General features: G+C 44.9%; 1 protein-coding gene, 1 long non-coding RNA gene and 1 pseudogene across 3 annotated transcripts in view; 1 reads left to right on the forward strand and 2 right to left on the reverse strand.

Annotated features, from left to right (window-relative positions):
• Positions 1–21299, forward strand: part of LOC149339356 (irregular chiasm C-roughest protein-like) — a 358742-nt gene that overhangs the window by 272624 nt on the left and 64819 nt on the right. The window lies entirely within an intron of this gene.
• On the reverse strand, positions 1262–2914 carry LOC149339357 (uncharacterized). The gene is made up of 3 exons (XR_016283510.1): positions 2687–2914; positions 2375–2464; positions 1262–1281 (listed from the first exon to the last, which is right to left on the reverse strand). It is a non-coding gene; the product is annotated as an uncharacterized LOC149339357 (long non-coding RNA).
• LOC149339358 (uncharacterized) lies at positions 15396–20509 on the reverse strand (annotated as a pseudogene).

The following is a 21299-nucleotide window of genomic DNA, read 5'->3' on the forward strand; positions in this document are numbered from 1 at the left end:
CCTTTCGATACAGTTTAAACACCTGGTGAAAGGCCTATGCACAAAGGCTATGCACTATAAATCTTAGTGTACCACTCCTGGAAAACAAAGAAAAGCTTTCGGCTAAATGTGAAATAATAGCAAGGGCAACTTACACATCTAAAGAATTGTCTCCATGCATGAGGTAACGTCATACCCAAAAAATTATTTGGACCACATTATAATACAGATACTTTTTATTCACGTTCATAGCCTGTTTCATACTACACCTCTACATTATGCCTGTGCAAAAAGCTTTGGTTATGGACTGGCCTTCACTGACAGACTACATTAACTACACAAGCAGCACAGAACAGTCTCCTTCTAAAGCACTATTTTTGCTTGAGGAAATTACAAATCTCGTCTTCTTATTTAGACAGTGCTGCTTCTTCCAATGCTTGCAGCATATGCAGCAGCAGTAATTCTCATGAATTACATTTTGCTGGCACAATAGAATGTTACCTTTACACATCTTTTCAGATGCTTAGCATAATGAAATTGTAAACACTGACTGACAGCATTCAAGAATGGCTATTAAAACAGTTGCCTTCCATATCTGCTGTCACATGCAGTGCACGTGACCTTAATTAAATTTTAAGTTCACTCCGATGTGAAATGAAACTAATATGGATTCATGTGAGTTATTGGAAATTATTCACATCAGCGAACAGCACCTTCCTACTCAAAAAGAAAGTGTGAACAGTGCAAAGAAGATTAACAGCCTCACGTAGCTGCATATCACATTAAGCTTCACATGCATAAACGGTGCTAGTCATATTAGCTTGGTAGCATGCCACCCTGCCAAGCATTACCATAACTGTGTCATTTTTTTCTGACGTCAGCAACATGGATTGTAGGCAGCGCCTCTCAAACTAATTCAGTATGAAATCTTTGCTGAAGTCCAGCCTACTTTTGCAGAAAAAAAACTGCATTTATACTTCATGTCATAAAAAGTGGTCACAATTAATCAAACCATTATTCAGAAATTCTTTCAGAACTAAGTCCTCGAAAACATTGAAAAGCTCTAAAATCTCTGTAATAGAATGGCTGCAGCTGTGCAACATAGCATACTATGTTCACGGATGGACATCAAGTGATGATGGACATCAAGTGATGATGAACTTGCAACAATGTCCCAATTACATAAAAACATACATACCACACACATCTAGTCCCGGCCACTTGTACGGAGTCCAGGCTGAACTTCGGTGCTAGGAGTGACAATGGTTGTCCACCTTTCCATCCCTCCTTCTCCCAGGTGCACTGCAATAGAGGCGTCATTTATAGCATTAGTGTAATGGTTAGTGATAACTTATATGTTCATTAAACCACGTAATGGCAGCACACATGCTCAAAAAACGACAGGAATAGTTTGAAAACGAGAAACAACTTTTGATTCCAAATTTTTATCCATTACAGCACTTGCCACATATTTATAACAGGCATAACTGACGCAGTGCACTGGCACAATAAGCCTAGACAAACTTCTACAGCACAATGGCCTATTACCAGTGAATTGTCACTAAGTGCCTAACATAATTAACACATTTTCTAACAGCCACTGCAGAAAAAAGAAAGAACTATACTGTTACTGCTTACGAGATTGACAGTATTCATTACAGAATTTTTTTTTCGTTGACAGATTACCGCAGTGCAACCAAAATCCTTATTGTTCTAAACAGAAAAGCTTAGATACTAGCGTATTCTTCTATTCAACCTCTTAGAGCGACATCAAACCTAAAGTCTCACTCTTTCACAAGAGAATACAAGAGCACAAAAAGAGGTGACATAGACTGTACGCTTTTGTGAGCTAATGTTTGGCCACCAACTAGCCCCGACCTTTTCACTAGTAAAAAGAACTAAACAAGTTCACTTTTCTCTATTAGTTCTCAGCCTGAGTGAAGAGCCAGTTACATATCAACTTAACACCATTAGCAAGCGCATCTTGCCATTCGAATGCAGTAAAACTGCTGGCATGATAAGTCACATTCTGGGTTAGCAAAAATATTGCAAGGTGTAAGCGAAAACGGCCGCATGCCAGGAAGCGCAGAGCACAAATGAGCTGCTAATTTCGTGCCTATGAATAAATAAATTTCACGTTTACTGTTTTATCGTTTGCTTGCTACTCCGTGGTAAAGAAAAAAAATTGACGCCGTCCATTCGCAAAAAAAAAAAAAAAAAGCGGCCTGGCAGAAGGAGTTGCCTTGCAGCGCTAAAATTATAAAGGGATTATGGTCCAATAGGAATCACATACAGTGCTGCAGTAGATGTGAGCACTGCGCGCAGTACGTGCCACAGAAGCGCGCACACTAATTTACTCGCCCCTTTCTGAACGGAGACTGCGGTTTGGACTTACCTTACTGAATGGTCGTGAGCAGGGACAAATACTTGGCGTTGAAGAGACGACCGGCAATGTTCTTTCGCACGGCAGACGAAGGATCAGAGCCTGCAGCGAAAGAAAGCATGAGAAAGACGCCGGCAGATTGCGCCGCTGCGATCGTGTGTTGTACACGATAGGCTCCCTCCGGCCGCACGCGACCGGCTCAAAACAAGAAATAGCAACAAGCAGCGGCTCGCGCACACAATCCATGATAAAAAATATGTACTGAACACACCATAACTTCATGGCAGGAAACAACCCGTATGACCAAACGAAAATGTCACTTACTTGTACGGTTGAAATTGGGCGCAAAGAATCCGTACGATGAGGGCGCCGCGACGATCTGGCGTGCGCTGTTTCTTTCAGACGTTGACTCTTTCGCGAAGATGTCGCCCACTGCAGCGTCACACATCGATGAAGCTTGCACGATGAAGTAATCGCTGAACAGAACCTAAACGCACACAGGCCCGTACTGCAAGATGAAATGAGGAATGCGCGTCGCGACTTGCACGCACGGCACCCAGGTATAGTGAACTGTAACCCAGGCGCGGTAAACAGCGGCTTCGTCTTCGACTCTACGCGAGCGGCCAATCCAAATAGACAGGCACGTGATCTGAAGAGAGAGAAGGAAGAAACCAGGAGAAACTACAACCCATCGCCAGCCATCGCTTCCAAAGCTTGCTTCGCGCCATAGAGGAATTACAGAGGAGGTTTTCCTTCCTCCATGCTTCGTGCCTTTCTTTCGTTCCTCCCGACCCCGCACTTCCCCTCTTTTCCTTTTCTCCGCTGACTGAAAGAACGTCTGCGTTCCCAGTAGTGTCCCAAGGTCAAGCCTCCCGCGTGCGGGGCGACAACCTTTGGTCCTTGCAATGGCGTAAGGCTAAATGGAGGAAGACGATCCTCATGTCACGTGACTTTTAATGACGTCATTTCAAAATGGCGTTTGTTTAGGTACATTTCTGGGTACTTTTTGTTGCAAAATTGGGTAAAAATGGCGTCGCAAATTTTTGAAACGTCCCTAGCCATAGTTTCTAGGTCGCTGGCGTCTCCACGGTTGCCACGGTGACCAACGCCACGGTGGTTTGTTGACATGGCTGCGATGGCTGTTTACCGTTGCCGCCTGTGTCTTGGGCACGACCGGCTTTATTACTTCGAGTAATAAAGCCGGTCGTGGTCTTGGGCAATCCCCCGCAGGGTACGCGCCATTATTTAGAGGACAACAACAACAACAACCGCGCGGTGCATTGACGTGTGGAGTAGCGTGAAAGTCATGAAAGGTTAGTGCAATGGCGAGTTATATTGACCACGCTAACGTCCGGACTTGTGCCCCAGTGCCCTAGTGTTGTCTTTATTATGCAAGTTTGCAGTGCGACCTGTTCCAGCCGTGGTATGATATCGGAAGCCCCTAGAGACGTTTTGCAAGGCGGTGCTTGACTGAATTTGAGGTCACTTCAGTTCTCTTCGGCACCTTTCGGTATTGTATCTCGTGTTTGAACATTGCCTCCTCTAGAAGGAGGCAATGGTTCGAAGCATTGGATGAGTGTCGAAAATTATGTTTCCTTGTGTTGCGCGTAACTGATTCTGACCTGTACGTACTGATACCTGCATGTGTGCCCACCGGCGACAAGCTATGCTAAAAAAAAAAAATTTTAAATACGGAAGGAAGGCGGACTGGACGTACTACGCTAGCCTTTGAAAGGACAACACATCTTCTGTCTTAATGTTTACTATGCCTGCAGTGTCTACCCACCAACTAGCCAAGCTGTAATGGATTACTTCGCGTTGACACCCATGTTGCGCAGAGACATGAACTATGATCCGTACGCCGCTTTCTTCACTGATAGGCGTTTAGCGAATGTCGTAGTATGTTCACACCACCGAACCTTTGAATATCTAGAAAGCTGCTTTTCTTTTATCTATTTGGTGAAGTGTTTTTATACTCATTAAGTAGAACGTGTGGTTCTTGGTGTATTTCTTGTAACGTCCAGCATTGGAATAAAGCCAGCCAAGGCCGAAACTTGTTTTGCTTGCTCTGTCATTCCTGTAGTGGTTTGTGATGAAGTGGGAGGCTTGACTTAGGCTTTCAGCATCTGCGTAGCCAATGTGGCCCTTGAGTTTGTTTGGAAACGATGTTGGGTTATTGCACGGTAAGTAAAACTTAACACAGAGAGAAACGTAAACACTCCGGATTATCAGTTTCTTGCACTTTCTGAGCTTCAATTTCTAGACGCCGTGAATGGATTCCAAATTTCACAGCTGTTTTTTCTGTTGCAGCAGTTAGACTGATGGGCAAGTTGGTATGACATAATAAGGCGAAAACAGCACACCTGCATAAGGAAGCTGCTGTGTCTTGTCTCATCTTCCTTCATCCTTGTGCAGGTGCACTGTTTTAGCCTTATTAGTAAAAGTATGTTGTACAGGGACGTTGGATGCCATGCATGCCGTAATGCGCTGCATTAACTTTGTGCTAGCATTTGTAGCTAGAATGGTTTCTTTTTGACATTAGCATTGTATAAGTGAATATAATTTGTGTGTATACATGAATAGCATGCTGGCTTGGCCTTATGTAGGCCACTGCATCATTACGAAGTGTATGAGGTGTCACATTAATTGCACGCCTGCTTTTACTGCACGTTGCCAGTTTTGAGGGGAAAGTTTGTTTTGTGTGGACTCAGCAGTGACTATAGGCAGGCGACCTTTAAATGCAAATAAGCTTGCTCCATAGATGGCAGCTCTGTGGGGCAATGGACACACACACAAAAAGAAGAGTTGCCATGACCTTTCAATATAAAGTGAAGAAGCAGCATAAACCAAACATCAACACGCCATGCATGTGATATGCTTCTCTGCATACAGTGAAGAGGTTAAAAATGCATGAAATGTAAACATGGCTTGTCTACTTATATTTGGTTATTCCTTTTAGAGGGAAGCATTTTGACAAATTTTTCTCTTGTTTATGGCAAATGTCTAAAGGGGTGTGGGATTTCAGTAAGGAAACATTTACAGTTGGCCACATAAGTTTGAAGTGTTCAAATTAGAAGGTCTGAATAAGCTGTGTGCCTTTTCTTTCTAGCTGCATTCTAATTTTAATTCTTCGCTTGCCATGCTGCTGAATGGGTGGGTCTGCTGGTTCCTGAATTACTGTTTTTGTAATGTGCACAGTCAGAACATATGTATGTCACGAGTATGAGGCAACATATTTAAAAGCACAATGTGAAAAGAGCTTGTGGATACATTTTTGAAGGTTGGCAGCTCAGTTCGCTGATATGTTTAGGTGCTTTTTATATTGTCAAGGCCCAGTAGGTATTAAAGGAGTAGAGACAACAAAATTTTAGTTGTTTCTTTCGGTTAGAATGATGCGCAGTACTTTAGAAAGATAGACAGCTACATGCATTGTGACAACAAGAGGCAATATATATATAATTGCATTTTTTCTCTCACACTGCTTTAGCTTAAACAACCGAACGACGACTGTGATGTCAGGGATGCGTTCAGGTCATGTGAGGCATGCGATGACTGCAGTATTGTTGCAGCTTTGTTCGTTTTTATTTGCATCAACTCGTACACAAACCTGTCTAAGAGTTGGAGTCACATAAAGTGAACAGGCAAGGATTATATCTCTTTTTGCATGCCTCATGTGACCTGAACGTGTATCTGACCTCAGAGCAGTCATTCGGCTGTTAAAAACCGAAACCAGATGACACGAGAAAAAAAATGTAAATTATTTAGCTGACAAAGTTAAGATCCACATGGTAGCTTGTGTACAGCATTGTCTAGTGCATCACTGTAAAGAGAAATGTGCATCCAAAAATTTGGTTTCTCGACTCCATTAAAGAGAGGAGTTGCAGTCCATGACATATTTGTGGCAGACCTTTGTGTAGCATATTAGGAATCAGAGTGTTACTGGAGTACTCTGACCTCATGTTGATTAAAATGGAAGAAAACTAGTTGAGCTCACTAGGAATGAGGTGTTCCTTTCAGAAGCAGAGCTGCTGTGAAGAATGTACTATGAAAAGACAACCATCAGCTCTTTGCTACATTTCAGTTTATTATTTCAGTTTATTATTTTCTTGAAGACTTAGTAGCGGGTATTGCAGAAATGATAAGATGTATGTTACAGAAATAATTGGTACCTGCATATTAGCACGACAAGGGGTGAGTAATAAAATTTTTGTAGTGGTCTATAGAATTTCGCCTCCATCGAAATGCGACCGCTGCAGCCGGGATCGAACCCACGTCTTTCGGGTCAACAGCCAAGCACCATAACCTCTGAGGCACCACGGCGGCCAGTGATCTTCTATTACTGGCCCTCGGTACGGTGTGTGCCTGGTTTTGCGGTAGAAATGTTATTGGTGTATGCCTGTTGAGCATATATTGGCTGAATATTTTTGTTCAAAGTAGTGCAAAACGTGGGAGTTCTTTTTTCTCTTAGAATCCACGGTTCATACTGTGGCAGCTGTTACACTTGTATGACACCTTGGTAAAACTGGCCAAAAATTATAAGCTCAAGTGTGTAGCAAACCAAGAAGGGCATGGGACAATTATAGTAATTTAGATGGAGTAGGGAAGTTGTCTATCGTTAATTTTTAGATTGCAAATGTAGTAAAAGTAGACGATACCTAGGCAACATGTAAGACATGAAGCAGAGACCTGGACTTTTGGTTGCGCATAATGTGGTCAGCCGTCGCCCTGCCGTGATGGCTAAGTGGTTAGGGTGCTCGACTGCTGATCCCAAGGACGGGTTCGAGCCCATTTGCGGCAGCCGCCAGTCAATGGAGGTGAAATGCTAGGCACCTGTGTACCGAGTGACATCAGTGCTCGATAGAGAGCCCCATGTGGTCAAAATTAATCCGTAGCGCTGCACTATGGCGTTCCTCACAACCCATGTTGCCTTCGGACATTAAACCCCGTATTCTATACCATACCATAACTTTGACGTGTTCTGTGTGCTTGACCATTTAAGCTGCAGTAATTGCTGAGCACATGTTGAGTTTTCATGAGTATTTGTATGTGCAAATACACAATATGTGACGGGATGCATATCAACAATTACGTACGCATGGCACTCGTGCTAAGACCGGTGTGCATGTGAATATTCGTGTCCATCGTGTAAATAAATGGAAGTTGCATATATAGTGAACTAAGTATAGTGTCAAAATGTCTGTGAAGGAAAAAATTCTCATGTTTGCATGTGCTGATGAGTCCTTTTGATTGTAATGGCAAGATTGCAGCAATACCTTGGCACAGTATGATTTTGAATGGTAAAATTTTGTCTGTCTTGCATCCGTTGCAGTTTAAAGTAAGGTGGACGCACACAGTTTCAACATTGTTGCGCACATGATTTGTGTGAATGTCGTTATTGTACACTATTGGGAGTAAGGCTTCTAGCCTATCCGAAGTGCTCTGATGAAAAGTACCTTTTATAATGGTACTTGTGGTTGCTTCATGTCATTAAAACTAAACTCAAATAGCAAATAATGTGAGAGTGAGCTGCATAAGTGAAAGTTACGCGACCGCTTTGTTCATAGCAGTACATTTGGTTTGGTTCAATCTGCTACAATGATAGAAGACCTTTATGCTTTGAAACAGCAAATTGACATGTATTCAAGCTTGGGATGAGCAACAAGAGAGAAAGCGTGCATATTGTTGACGATGTAATGTTGACCCTTCAGTGCCCCTGTTATGTTTTCAGTTTTCTTGCCTTAATTTTCTTATGGTCGCACTGGGCGTCCCGATTTAGAAAACTGCCAAAAAATAGTCGCACGTCATAGCTTTAGTCAAAACCAAGGAGGAGAAAACATGCATATTTATATTTTGTTTTATTTTTGTGAATCAATTTTATTGGCGTTTCCTTTGAATGAGTGTGTTGATAAATTACTTTCTTATTTATGTTGCAATTTTTAACTTTTAATGCTTTTTTTCTAGTTTATTGCTGGTTTCGGTTATTTGTATTTACTTTTCTTTGAGGGAACGCGCGATGATGATGATGTTAGCGCTCTTACAGCGCCCTCTACAGTCAGTTAGCAAAAAAAAAAAAACAACATGGCGGTTGTTTACGTACGTTCGAATTGCGGTCGGCGGTTGTTGCGAGTGAAGTATTCGTCGGTGTCTCGTGTTTGTGGCGTGTGTAGTTCTTTAAATTTGCCCCTTTTTTGTTTGTGACCAGTAGACCGCCTATGGAATGCGTGTTTACCTCCCATGCGTCCCTAAAGGTGAGTGAGCAGGACGCAAGCCCGTGCCGTCAAGTACTGGCGTCCCTGATCTGGGTGTTTCCAGCTCATTCTGAAAATATCTGTGCATATAACTCTTGTTATAATCATCACGATGCAGTGTGTGGGCTGTGATATGTCGTCGCATTGACTATCTCATGATGCAAGGGTTGGAGAACATTGCAGCATGTCGTTTCCAGCCCGCCTTCGATCCTTCAAGACCGGAAGACACTGATCTGGACACCAAATGGCGACAGTACCAGTTGACGACTTTTGTGGGTGCGAGGTGGCGTAGATCTGCTAGATCACAGAGAGAAGCAATTTCCGGCAGAATAATCGCAAGGCTAACCCACCTGTGGCTCGCAACCACCTCAGTGGACTGAAAAATGCTCGGGACAGAGCGAAGCAATAAAGCTGCACGGTGCGAACGCTAGATACGTTGCTTACGTCTCATGTAGTACCTATCTGAATTGAGTGTTCTGGAATGCACTGGCAGTGTGTACTTCTGCTCTTGGGCCGAGTCGTCCTTCATGGCGCAGAAAGAGTGCACTGAACGCATGTGCATACGCCGGGCGGCGCACCTTAAAAGTAAAATTGTTTCCATGTTCACTGCATGTTTTCAAAGGCACATGAGTTCTAAGGTAATCCTCTGAGTTCACGTTCTGTTGGTATAGTCATATTTGGTCTGTGCAATCAATGACTCTGTGCTCACATACTGTCAAAAAGCAAGATTTTTAATCTTTGTCAGCCAGAGATGATGTGCTGGCATGCATAAATTAATATATAGCATCGTAACCGTGTGTTACTGAACACTTTATTATGATGTAACAGCAAGTAATTTCGATGTTTGTGTACGCCAGTGTATTTGCCTTCATTGAAAAAGATATTCAAGAAAGTGTTTTGGTGTTCGTTTGAGGCGGGACAGAACTTGTGCACGAAGTATGTGATAGCCAAGTGCTCAGGGCGAAATGTCACCTCTCACTGCCTCTCGCCGGGGCCTCTCTGGAATTCTTTACTTCAGCATACTGCAAAACTAAAATATGTGAAGAGCTGCGCTCAAATTTCACATTACCGACTGTAGTTATTGGCTGTCGATTTTTTTTTTTTTGCACGTGGTTTGCTGCTGATTCAATAACACACATGGCTCAGTCTGTGCATTGTACTGTGTGCTACTTACTACATGCAATGTGCAATTCTTCAAAAGCAAGGGTTTGGGCAAGTTGTTTGTTCTAGTTAAGGTTGGTCGCCAAACAGAAAGGGACGACACGGGATGTGTCCGGTTCTCATATTCGTGCTGTCTTTATTTCTTTGCAATGTGACCAACCTTAGCTTCAAAAGCAGTCTTTGCACTATGTATAGGGAGAGTGCACATGCACTGCTGATTGCAACTAGCCACACTGACATGCTGCACAGAGGGACCCTGGTAATAAACTGTCCATTTCGTGCTTATGTCTGTGTACAGCACCTGGTGCCAACTGCTCGCTATATTGAGCATTAAAATTTAGGTGCCAAATTTACTCCCTTGTGATGCAGTGTGTGCACACCAGAAAATTATCTCGCATTTTGCATGGTGCAGCGAGTACTCTTCTCCTTAACATGTAACAAACTCTAGCTGTCTTTCAAAAATATCATTTTAGTGCATCAGCATCAGAACCCCCCATGCTGGAATAATCCATCCGTCTGAAGCCTCAGGTGACAGAGTGGACGGAGTGAAATCCACCTTCACGAATTTGCAGGGAAGAGGGAAGGAGAGAGGGTGCGAGGAGACTGTTGGCAAGCGGTTGCAAATCAGAGTCGAGGGGTGGAGAGAGTGGATGTGTCACTGATTGATGGATTTCATTGGGTGAGTGGAGTGAGGGTGTCGCGTAGTGATTGATGGGACCCATTCATACAGTCTGACCCTCTCAGTGGCTGCTCGGTCCAGCAGGAACATAATGCTAACTTTGGCTTATGAGGTTTATGTCCCAAAGCGACTAAGGCTATGAGGGGCGCCATAGCGGAGGGATCCAGTAATTTCGACCAACAGTGATCTTTAACGTGCACTGACGTTGCACAGCACCCGGGCCTGTAGCATGTCACCATCGAAATACAACTGCCGCAGCTGGGATCAAACCAGCGTCTAATGGAATTTGTTTAATTTTGTCATTACACTCACAGTAAGATTAGTCTTTGCCAAGTACAAGTTGTATTTAATGTCAAGAGTCCAAGGAAGGGTTGCTTTCCAAACCCACAGCTGGGCTTGTAGGGCATCATTAAAGGTGCAGTGAAGAGGAATCTGAACTCAGAATTTCTTTGGAGGAGAAATTCCAGAGGCCCGTGTACTGTGCGATGTCAGTGCACGTTAAAGAACCCCAGGTGGTCGAAATTTCCGGAGCCCTCCACTACGGCGTCTCTCATAGCCTTAGTCGCTTTGGGACGTTAAACCCCATAAACCAACCAATCATCTTTTTGCCGCGGGAACTCGATCTACACGTTCCAAGCATTCTTAGAAACTCTGACTTATTGCTTTGTGTGGCCGATTTCCCTAATTAAATTGAATTAACGTCCGGCTCCCGCCTTTATATTTTGAATTCTCCCCGTACGGTGGGCAGAGTCGACCAACGCGTAAAGTCGACCAACACGCTGCAACTAAAGCAAAGTAATGTTACTGTTCAGCAGCACATGCAGCATGGCATCATTTGAAAATGTTCATGGTGCAAGGTCACTGCAATGCTTTTATGTACACCCAGGATGCAACTGTCAAGTATCGCCTTGAGCAGTTCTCTCAGAACAAAATGTCTGAAAGGTTCATGTGCTGCTCAAGACGAAAATGCCCAGTCCACAACACAGCACCTTGGAACACATGTTCTGTTAAGTATACACTCACAGGATTGTTCAACTTGTTGCCTTGCGTTTGTGAGGTTCTCCTGAATTGGTTTTTGTTGTACTATCGCGCTCAATATGAGTTGCAACGCGCGGTCATCGACCGGGGCTCGTTTCGTAGTGTGCCTCCTCCAAACAGTCGCTCAGAATCCTGGGAGAAACTTTTTCCTGAGCGGGGGTGGTGTTGTTTCCTGGAACAGCAGTTTCTCCCAGAATTCCGAGCGACTGTTTGGAGGAGGCACACCACGGAACGAGTCCCGGTCGATGACCGCGCGTTGCAACTCATATTGAGCGCGATAGTACATACCAATTCTAAGGAACCTTCGCTATGGTAAGTGTACCAGAGCTTATATGCACATGACACTACATGGATGTCAGTAAAGCGCACCACGGCATGAGGCTGCATGCATAAGGAATGAACAATCTGCAACATGAGCAATAGTTGTTTCAAACTGCATGTTTATTCAGTTGGTAAGAAGAAAGGAATCCACAAGACGGTTGCCCGCGGTGCTCCTAAGCGAAACTGCATCTGCCTGTTGGTCCGCGAGGTGCAAGCACCACTACTGTAGACTGTGCTTATCATTGCACTGCACTACAGCAGGTCCCCTATCCGCCACCTGGGGACCGCGCTCTCTAGCAGGCAGGTTCTGCCGAGAGTGCCACTGCATGGTCTGGTTTCCCAGCCGTTGAAAGGATAGGAAGGTGGAAACGTGAAGCACACAAACACATAATCAGGGCACATAAACAATGGTGCTGGCCGAGGTGATACTCGACACAGTCCAGAGAACACATGGAGTGGCATATACACAGGCAACAATCTCGGAAAAGGATATGCACACGACCGCACTGTGGGCTGCAACACCTCCATACAGCTTCACAGCAACCTTTGCCACAAGACTGAAAAGAAAGAGACACGAACAGACAGACACAGGCACAAACAGACAAAGGGACGAAACAAATGAAACAATGTCATCAGGCATGGCACACGCAAAAGATGAAAACCTACAGGAAACTTTCACGCAACAGACTGACATGCACATGTACATGTGATGCGAGCTGTGCAGCCAGGCCAGGGCACCAAATGTGGCTGGTTGGTCTGAACCTGGGCCATCCAAGCTCCTCTGAAAGGGCCCGTTGAACCAGGCTCAGGCCGAGAACTGGTAGTGGCAGCAGAATGACAACACCGTTAAGGATTCAAGAAATGGGAACCCAGCCTACAAGTGCGCAACACATGTAGCGTCCTAGCGCTGTGCTGCCACTGCAAGCCAGACATTGCTTGAATTACTAAATGCAGCGCACAGAACACATGCAGATGGTTATTTACAATGCAGTGCGAGCTGTGCAGCCAGGCCAGGGCACCAAATGTGGCCGGTTGGTCTGAACCTGGGCCATCCGAGCGCCTCTGAAAGAGCAAGTGATCGTACAACACCATTCTGCCCCACGCCCGGGCGGAAGCTGAAAGTGAGCGGTCTGCCAGCTGGCGGATCCGCCCAAAAACCGATCATACAATGGCCTTAACGCACACACCATCCAAGCCATTGCCACATGGCTGCACAGCATACCACGCATCTATTTACACTACATGCACACATACCCACCAGCAGCACACGTGACAGGGTTGGAGGTGCCTCTCGCGCTCTAACGCACACACCATCCAAGCCACTGCCACATGTCTGCACACAGTGTCACACACAACAGCAGCGCACATGACAAGGCTGGAGGCGCCTCTCTCTCACGCACCATCCAAGCCATTGATACATGTCTGCACTCTGTGTCACACATCTATTTACACTACATGCACACATACCCACCAGCAGCACACGTGACAGGGTTGGAGGTGCCTCTCGCGCTCTAACGCACACACCATCCAAGCCACTGCCACATGTCTGCACACAGTGTCACACACAACAGCAGCGCACATGACAAGGCTGGAGGCGCCTCTCTCTCACGCACCATCCAAGCCATTGATACATGTCTGCACTCTGTGTCACACATCTATTTACACTACATGCACACATACCCACCAGCAGCACACGTGACAGGGTTGGAGGTGCCTCTCGCGCTCTAACGCACACACCATCCAAGCCACTGCCACATGTCTGCACACAGTGTCACACATAACAGCAGCGCACATGACAAGGCTGGAGGCGCCTCTCTCTCACGCACCATCCAAGCCATTGATACATGTCTGCACTCTGTGTCACACATCTATTTACACTACATGCACACATACCCACCAGCAGCACACGTGACAGGGTTGGAGGTGCCTCTCGCGCTCTAACGCACGCACCATCCAAGCCACTGCCACATGGCTGCACAGCATACCACGTATCTATGTACAGGTGCAAGCAGTATAAAAAGGAACATGTGGCCAAGAACAGTTATTCCAATTTACCAATTCAGTGTGTACTGCTGTTCCGTTTTTCATGGGAGACAACTCAAAAGCGTGACATACCTCTGTTTTTTTTAAAGACAAGTTGAGGAAAGCACTGGCCTGCTTTGGGGCATGCTTGCGTGTTCCCTTCCGTAATGATTGCACCAGTACGTTACACGAGCAGCAGCACACATTAAGTTAGAGGTGACCCTTATGTTATAACAGATGCACTATCTACAGCCTCCCTTATTTATGCTTGCTATTTACTGTTTTCAGTCTATGCAGTCCATGAACATTTTGCTGCACAGGGATAAATTGCACATTTCTCAGCTTTGGTCAAAGTTCGATGTGCAAGGAAGCATTATTTTACTTTACAGTAATCGTGGTCATTTCCAGTATGAATAATGAGGACTTCTTTGTCCAGTTCATGAGAGAGAAGCTGCTGTTTTACTGTTTCCTGCTGCAGCAAAGTGGGAGGACGACCCAATGCAGGCTTGATTTTGGCATGTTTTGGTGCTCCATACCGTGGCTGCTTTTCAATGTTCTTATTTGCAGGCACCAGCCGCGGTTTTTTTTCAATGGGCTGTTTTGTGGTTGCAAGGCTATGCTTTGCAGCAAACTTTGTCAGGTCTTCGTCTATTAACTTTTGCTCCTCAGCAGTTTTCTCTGAAAGCTGGCTAATCAGCATTTGGAAAGTAGACCCAGCTTTCACTTTCAGCATTTCAGTTCTTTCTGCTGATATTTTTGGTGTGGAGCCTTGCTCAATGCTCTGCATAATATGTTGAGCACTGGCCATTAAGGAGCCTGCATCATCAATCATAGCACAGTCTTGGCTGCCATCTTTGGAAGGACAATTGGAGCTGGCCTGGCTGCTCTGCATCTGGCACCACTGTAGCTCCATTATAGCAACAGCATGCATGTGCTTGCACATGTGTGCATGCGTTGCATGGTCAACACATGTGCATGTGTACATGTTGTGGCAAGCCTTGCACTGCTTACAATGAAGCTCGCAGCCACTGCACGATTTGCTAGTTCTTTGCACTGTGTGCTTGAAGTTCACCAAACTTTGTGACTTTACATGCCACTGGCCATCTCCCACTCTCTCAGTACTGGACTTAGAAAGCTCAATCCCCACTTTATGCTTCCTAAATAGGGCAGATTTGCGGTGGTCTGCTCCTCCTTTCACGAGTGCAATAGCCCTGTTGTAAAGCTTTTCAGATGTGAAATTAAAAAGTACTTTGATTAATCTATCCAATCGCCCATTAACCTTGCCACCAAAGTGAGAGTACTTCAATGTCTTGTGCATTGACTCCAAGTGATTATTTGTTGTTAAACCAATGTACTGCCGATAGCAGTAAGCCCACTGACATGCCCTCTTTGCGTATGTTTTCTCAAAATATCTGATGAAGCCATCCAGCTCTTCCAGCTCCTTTGGAGAAAGGCGATTAAGCTGCCGCTCTTTGGAGTGGATACAAAGAAATGCAGGGAGCAACTGCTGAAACTCCGTCTCATCTGTGCACTTCATCAGAGTGTGCAGCATGTCCCTTATTGCACTCCTGCAGTCCTTGTTTGTGACTGTATTCAGGCGCATGCTCCAGTTGTGTAGCACATGCCAGCTGCAAAGCAGTCGACTCTTCAAGGGACCCATCACCTGCTCCCATGCATTGCCATAAACAGGGGCATCATCAGACATAAATGCCTGACACTGTATTGTGTTTGTTTCTTTGATGGCCTCGAAAAACCTCACCATGGTGCCCATGTTCACCCTTTTTGAAATCAAGTAGGCACATGGGATACCAGATCCATCTTGAGAAATTGTGAGCAGGGTTGTCAGTTGGAATTTGTACTTATTTGTGCCATGGGTGGAGTCAATGCACAGTTTCGCTGCCCCCAATTTATGAAGGAACTCTCGTTGTGGGAGCGTCATTAATGCTAGCTCAAAGTCACCATCATGACTGTTGGGGTCACCCTTCTTCCTGTAATACAACAGTGGTGACTCATTTTCTGCCCTCATTTCTTCGACCCATAATTCAACACTGTTAAAATCGTCTGGATCTCTCTGCTCTGTTTTACCAATCCTAAACTTATCTGCAATGTTACGGAGGTCCTTAGTGGTCACTAGTTGCATCCGTGGGCTTGATCCACTTGTGCCTGCTCGGATGTTGTGCACAATAGTTTTTGCAGGCACTCCTTCTGCTAACCGACCTGAAAATTGCACAGAAAAAAAATTGTTAACATCTCTGGTACATCTGCCTACAGCCATGTGATAAAGTGACAAATACTTCTAGTCACATTCCTTCATCTTCAGCTTCGTTCCTTTTCACAGGTGACTCAAAATTCAACTTTTTTTTTACACAAAATTCATCAACTTTCATTTCTCTTTTCTGGCACTGCAATGCACACGACAAAATGGTTGTTTCTCTGCGTGTTATAAATACAGAATATAACAGCACTGAAAATGTGGACAACAAAAGAATAAGGACATGTGCTTCTCATCCTGTCCCGTTTCATTCTGCATATTCAAAAAATGCACTGATTCGCCTGACAGCAACCTTTAAAGGAGTAGGGACACCAAATTTTTGAATGCGATCTTTGTTTCCTTGGACTTGTGCACAAGACAATACTTTGCACCAGTCACAATGTAGAATTCACTTACGCCAGGTGAATAATTTCTGAGTGAATATTTTTCTGAAGCTGTTTTGGTTTCAACACCTGAATGACTGCTGCTAAGTCAGAGACAATTGGAGGGCATTCCAGTCATGCATAAGCTGAAATATAAATGCTGCTTGTTCGTTCTATATTAGTGGTTTTTGAGGAAAAGAAATGGCACAGTAACTGCCCCGCTTTCTCCATGGACACCTCAAACTGTGCCATGAGGGAAGGGAGGAGTGCAAGAAGCAAGAGAGAAAGAGGTGCTGTAGTGGAGGGCTTGGTAATAATTTCGACCGCCTGAGGACCTTTGAGCACTGGCATTGCTCAGCACATTTTGCCTCCATCGAAACTCAGCTGCAGCAGCCGGGTTCTAACCCGGGTACTCCAGCTCAGTAGCTGAACACTCAAACCACTGAGCCATTCCTGCGAGCGTTACTGATGAAGTGCCAAAACAGTCAAATAATTCGAATTAATGAATGCTGACTGCAGACAAACCTGTCTTATGCGAAAAAACATGCCCCCTTATACAACCGTTAGACCGGTGGCGTTGCGTATCTGCAATGAAATGCCTACGCTTTTGACAGGCAGCCAAGTTCAAGCCGACTTCTTACGCATAAAGTTCAATGTCAGCCGATTGAGCGACAGACCTAGGATAGTCAATGAAACCAGCAGAAAAACAAAAGAACAGACATTGGAGTAGATCAATGCTAGATGACATTCGTAATTATGTTCAGTTTGAAGGACTAGACCCCTTCCACAAAGCACCTCTAAACTAGACAGCATGAACTTCATACAGACTGTGCTGTGCCTGCAATGTGCCGTGGATCAATTGTTTCTCACCCTTTCATGCGACCAAGCAGGCTTAAGTCAATTGCACTATAGTCAGATACAACTCGAGAATGAAGTGGCAGATGGCTCTCAAAGGAGACCCTCCAGTCAGTGGTGTCAGCTGATTTTCATCAGTTAATCCAATTAAGCCGTAACTAATCCCCTTTCATCTGCCACCCTCCTGCAATGCTACCACCTAGGATTAACCATGACATCATGAGAATTGGTAGATGCCATTGGCTGGCAGGTTTCCTTTGAGGGGCATTGGCCGCTTGGTTCTTAAGCTGTGTCCTACTATAACCTCTTCCGCCCCCTCGTTTTGTGGGACATTCCTCTTTTGTGCCATAGATGCATTGCAGGAGAATGAATATTATTGAAATGATCACTCAAGTTCAATGAACAATAACTTCCCCCTAAAATACATTTCTATTGCACTTTCGTCTCCCATTTATGAAGGGTTGGCGGAGTGTAGCTTGTAAACGTTCTCACATTCCGGTACAGTCAACACTGCATGCACAAATGCTTTGTACAAGAGGAGTGGCTAACCTGCAAGCACTCTGGCCTCATCCTGGGACAGCCTTTGGTGGCAGGCCTCATTAAAGTGTCCGTAGTGTTTCTTTTGAAACACTACATACACCTTGCCGTCTTTCTCCGTGACCTCTAAAGTAGCAAAGCAGTGTCTCCCGATTTTGCAGCTTCCTTGCCCCTTTTCCTGCCTTTGGCGCTGTTCTATAGGAAGCTCTTCCTGCGAGCCGGAACGGTGGCAGTGCAGGTAGCGTTTAAAAACACTTGATCCACATTCCTTTTTTCCTGTTGAAGCTATGAAATGGCAGCAAGTTTTGCTTTCTTCTCCGTCTTTCCAGGAGCAAAATTCTGAAACGGAAAGATTGTAAACATAACTAAGCACTCCACATAGTATTAGTTAATTATTAGTGTGAAAGCACTATTCCGAACGGTAAACCCCGAGCAAGGTCTTGCGATGTACATGGCTTTGTGCCAAAAGCATAGCAATGACGACATAGCAACCACAGCCTCACAGCAGCATTGTAACATAGTTATGACACGATGCCAACATATGATGTTAAGTCCATGACCACTCATGACACACCACGACTAAAAAAGAAATAAAAGAAAAAATTGAGGCGTGAACAAAGGTGTGCTTCATTTTGATAAAAACATGTACACAATGATAGCACATGAATAACGGCATAAGGCATCCTTAGAAAGCCAAGAGTAAATTAACAAGACGAGGCAATGTTCATGCAGTTCTGCTTTCGCTCGTTTAAAGAATTTCGGCAAAACTTCTCTATTCGTTGTGTATCACACTGCTTGCATTGCACTTTTTACATGCAGTAATGAAAAATGCATGTGCTATGGAGTGGGAACACAATGCAATACTGTCGCGCTACTACTGGTGCTCTGCCTCTGCCAAGTGCGCATGACAATCACGGATTTAGCTGCAAATTTTTTAGCCTTTAACCTGCAGTGCAGAACTGCATTTCCCAGCTTTTTTGTTGTTAAAAATTTTTCAGTCATTTGCTTACTGTTTTTTCCTGCTACTAGCGCATGGGGAACAATTTTTGGAGAAAATATTAAGTGCAGGTTAAGTGATAGCACAGACTGTTACATGGAAGTATTTCAATTTTACTACCCTCTGCAAGAACTCATTCCTGCACAGCAACCTTTTACATGGCCCTGTACCACAAATTCAGGGCAGCGCTGTTGACTTCCAAAGGCAGAACAACGCTGGGCATTCATCCTACACGCTTCTGCGTGTTGCAATTGCGATGGCTTCAGCGCTGCTAAGCCAGCGCATGCCGCGGCAATGTCGTGTGTCCTGTCTGCGCGTGCCTGCGTCACGTTGCAGTTGCGACGGAGATATGAAGTGCAGTTCTGTCAACATCGCAGGTGCATGCAACGAAGCATAAGCAAGGCCTGAAGCATCGAGTCTGCTGCAAGGACGGGCCGCACGACCAGTTTTTTTCCTGCAGTGGTCAGTCTAAAATATGAAAGAGTGTGCGCTGCTTGCCGCTTTGCTTATGGAGGAGCTAGGATACCAAAAAAAAAAAAATGCAGACACACACTCATCAGCGAGAATGCCAAAGCATTAAAGTGCGCAGTCATGCTATGTTGCATTATGACGGGTCATGAGTGCGAGGCATGACTGCAACTTTGTACAAACTGCGCACCTCACATTACTAGTAAAGTGCTGAGTCATGCTACACTTCAGAATGATTTGATTACGTATGCTTTGTACAAACTATACACCTTACATTACAAATAAGTGCAAAATAACTAAGACAAGTCATGTCTTTCAAAGTTATAATACATTACGTTTCACATTTCACTCGAATACCCGCAAAGGCCACCTCTACAGATCTGTTGCACTAGACTATGCCCATCGAAATCATTTCAGGGTCCCTTTAAAAAAACGTGCATGTCATCGCGAAGTTTTTGTGCACAAAACCACGTGCAAGTTTCCCCAAGTGAGTGTAAGCCCGTAAATAAAAAAAAGAACGCGCTTTGTGCTAACAAACTTAAAATGCGCTCATTCGGAAGGTCAATAAACTGCAACTTTTGCTAAGCTATGACGAGCGCGCGACTGCCTCCCGCTTTGGTCCTTTGTTGCCTTGATCACTGCGTGCGTGCATGCAATAGTATCGACTTCGTTCTTACCTTTATTAGAGTGGAAGACTAGATTCTCCACTTCTTCCTCGAAGTTGTGCTCTTGCACGTGGTGCCGCCGCAGGTCACGAAGGGTGGCAAAATGCTTCGCACATAAGTCGCAGGAGAACGGCCGTGCCTTACTACAGGTGAGCGCTTCCTCGTCTTTTATACGTTGCAACGCTACTTCCCCATGAATATTCTTCACGTGTTTTTTTAAATTACTAGTATTAGAGAACGCCTTGTCACAAAACTTGCACCACTTCCTTTCGGAATTTTTGCCGGTGGCCGCTGAAGGAGCGCCGTCGCACATGTCAGTCTCCATGCTCCAGGCAAAAGGAAAAGAAAAAAGAAGCGAGCAAGAGCAGGTGGTGTTGGCAAGAGATGCACCTTGGGATATGCGCACCAATCGCGGTAAACGCGGCGCGAGCAGGGATTTTCACGAAGAGTTGAAATTTTCCCTGTGGGTTGAAGCGTAATGTTCCCCAAAAGTCCCCAAAGAGTGACGTAGCGTAGCGCTGTGACGTCTGTTTTCGGTTGGCCAATCGCAACGAGGATCACCTTCCTCTGAATACGCCCTCCGCTTGCAATGTGCTGGTAGCTTATTATTTTTGCATGCGCCTCTCTGCCCTTGTGGCACGTATTTTTCCGCGCTTTCGGCGTGCGCACAACTCTTCCGTTATCGGAGACAACGAGCGCGGCGAGACTCGTCTTATCAGTCCTTGCAGTATCCCTTTGAAGCTTTTAATGCAGCCAGCTATTACGCAGTATGAATTACGCAGATGCTGCCGTAAATGTGTGGCGTATGCAACAGAATAGTTTTCAGAGCAGCTGCAGCTTAAAGTTACGAGCATCATTCGGAAGTTCTCGTCAGCTCTCATTAACTACCGCGTACAGAAGGCACTGCGAAATATATATCAATAAACTGCCCTTCCTGTACTTCTAAATCAGTGATAGAACCGGCTAAGAAAGCGATGTGAATGCTGCAGCATTATTGATTCAATGTCAGGCACAGTAACAGTTTTAAATACTGATATTGCCGCGTGATATTGCTGCGAGAAATTTCAACTTTCTTTTGTGCTTATGGGGCCGCACGTGTGAGGAGAATCCGAAGAAAAAAACCGCTCTGTTCAAAAATAGTTTAACTCAATCGAAATAGACACAGCTGTAGAAATATTGATTTAATAAAGCCGCATCGAGTGATCAGAAGCGTCAGGCAAACAAAGGGGATTCACAACATTTGAACATTTGAGGAAGATGGCGCAGAACAGGGCTTCAAACGACAGTCGACAACTGCTGATGCAGCAGTTCT

Source organism: Amblyomma mixtum, chromosome 6 (genome assembly GCF_055824585.1).
Source record: "Amblyomma mixtum isolate Tamu chromosome 6, ASM5582458v1, whole genome shotgun sequence".
NCBI classification, from domain to species: domain Eukaryota; kingdom Metazoa; phylum Arthropoda; class Arachnida; order Ixodida; family Ixodidae; genus Amblyomma; species Amblyomma mixtum.